The sequence below is a fragment of the Musa acuminata genome, unplaced genomic scaffold (assembly GCF_036884655.1).
Source record: "Musa acuminata AAA Group cultivar baxijiao unplaced genomic scaffold, Cavendish_Baxijiao_AAA HiC_scaffold_642, whole genome shotgun sequence".
NCBI lineage: Eukaryota > Viridiplantae > Streptophyta > Magnoliopsida > Zingiberales > Musaceae > Musa > Musa acuminata.
In genome coordinates, this window is record NW_027020880.1 from 2501 (window position 1) to 5000 (window position 2500).

Below are 2500 nucleotides of genomic sequence, written 5' to 3' on the forward strand. Positions count from 1 at the left end.
AGAACAGGCCAAAAACTGGCCAAAACGGCCCAAAAACGGGCCAAAACTGGCCATTTTTGGCTGCGCGAGCGAGCGGCGAGCGGCGGACAGCGAGCGAAGCGAGAGGCAGCACCGTCCCTGCTATACGAAAGCCCCATCCAGCCCTGTGCCACCCGGGGGGTTCCAGGGTGCTGAGATGGCTGACATTTTGCTCCGCTCACGACGGTCGCCGCGGCACACAAGAACAGCCCAAAAACAGGCCAAAACAGCCCAAAAACGGGCCAAAACTGGCCATTTTTGGCTGCGCGAGCGAGCAGCGAGCGGCGGACAGCGAGCGAAGCGAGAGGCAGCACCGTCCCTGCTATACGAAAGCCCCATCCAGCCCTGTGCCACCCGGGGGGTTCCAGGGTGCTGAGATGGCTGACGTTTTGCTCCGCTCACGACGGTCGCCGCGGCACGCAAGAACAGGCCAAAAACTGGCCAAAACAGCCCAAAAACGGGCCAAAACTGGCCATTTTTTGCTGCGCGAGCGAGCGGAGAGCGGCGAACAGCGAGCGAAGCGCGAGGCAGCACCGTCCCTGCTATACGAAAGCCCCATCCAGCCCTGTGCCACCCGGGGGGTTCCAGGGTGCTGAGATGGCTGACATTTTGCTCCGCTCACGACGGTCACCGCGCCACACAAGAACAGCCCAAAAACAGGCCAAAACAGCCCAAAAACGGGCCAAAACTGGCCATTTTTGGCTGCGCGAGCGAGCGGCGAGCGGCGAACAGCGAGCGAAGCGAGAGGCAGCACCGTCCCTGCTATACGAAAGCCCCATCCAGCCCTGTGCCACCCGGGGGGTTCCAGGGTGCTGAGATGGCTGACGTTTTGCTCCGCTCACGACGGTCACCGCACCACGCAAGAACAGGCCAAAAACTGGCCAAAACAGCCCAAAAACGGGCCAAAACTGGCCATTTTTGGCTGCGCGAGCGAGCGGCGAGCGGCGAACAGCGAGCGAAGCGAGAGGCAGCACCGTCCCTGCTATACGAAAGCCCCATCCAGCCCTGTGCCACCCGGGGGGTTCCAGGGTGCTGAGATGGCTGACGTTTTGCTCCGCTCTCGACGGTCACCGCGCAATGCAAGAACAGGCCAAAAACTGGCCAAAACGGCCCAAAAACGGGCCAAAACTGGCCATTTTTGGCTGCGCGAGCGGCGAGCGGCGGACAGCGAGCGAAGCGAGAGGCAGCACCGTCCCTGCTATACGAAAGCCCCATCCAGCCCTGTGCCACCCGGGGGGTTCCAGGGTGCTGAGATGGCTGACGTTTTGCTCCGCTCTCGACGGTCACCGCGCAATGCAAGAACAGGCCAAAAACTGGCCAAAACGGCCCAAAAACGGGCCAAAACTGGCCATTTTTGGCTGCGCGAGCGAGCGGCGAGCGGCGGACAGCGAGCGAAGCGAGAGGCAGCACCGTCCCTGCTATACGAAAGCCCCATCCAGCCCTGTGCCACCCGGGGGGTTCCAGGGTGCTGAGATGGCTGACGTTTTGCTCCGCTCTCGACGGTCACCGCGCAATGCAAGAACAGGCCAAAAACTGGCCAAAACGGCCCAAAAACGGGCCAAAACTGGCCATTTTTGGCTGCACGAGCGAGCGGCGAGCGGCGGACAGCGAGCGAAGCGAGAGGCAGCACCGTCCCTGCTATACGAAAGCCCCATCCAGCCCTGTGCCACCCGGGGGGTTCCAGGGTGCTGAGATGGCTGACGTTTTGCTCCGCTCTCGACGGTCACCGCGCAATGCAAGAACAGGCCAAAAACTGGCCAAAACGGCCCAAAAACGGGCCAAAACTGGCCATTTTTGGCTGCACGAGCGAGCGGCGAGCGGCGGACAGCGAGCGAAGCGAGAGGCAGCACCGTCCCTGCTATACGAAAGCCCCATCCAGCCCTGTGCCACCCGGGGGGTTCCAGGGTGCTGAGATGGCTGACGTTTTGCTCCGCTCTCGACGGTCACCGCGCAATGCAAGAACAGGCCAAAAACTGGCCAAAACGGCCCAAAAACGGGCCAAAACTGGCCATTTTTGGCTGCACGAGCGAGCGGCGAGCGGCGGACAGCGAGCGAAGCGAGAGGCAGCACCGTCCCTGCTATACGAAAGCCCCATCCAGCCCTGTGCCACCCGGGGGGTTCCAGGGTGCTGAGATGGCTGACGTTTTGCTCCGCTCTCGACGGTCACCGCGCAATGCAAGAACAGGCCAAAAACTGGCCAAAACGGCCCAAAAACGGGCCAAAACTGGCCATTTTTGGCTGCACGAGCGAGCGGCGAGCGGCGGACAGCGAGCGAAGCGAGAGGCAGCACCGTCCCTGCTATACGAAAGCCCCATCCAGCCCTGTGCCACCCGGGGGGTTCCAGGGTGCTGAGATGGCTGACGTTTTGCTCCGCTCTCGACGGTCACCGCGCAATGCAAGAACAGGCCAAAAACTGGCCAAAACGGCCCAAAAACGGGCCAAAACTGGCCATTTTTGGCTGCGCGAGCGAGCGGCGAGCGGC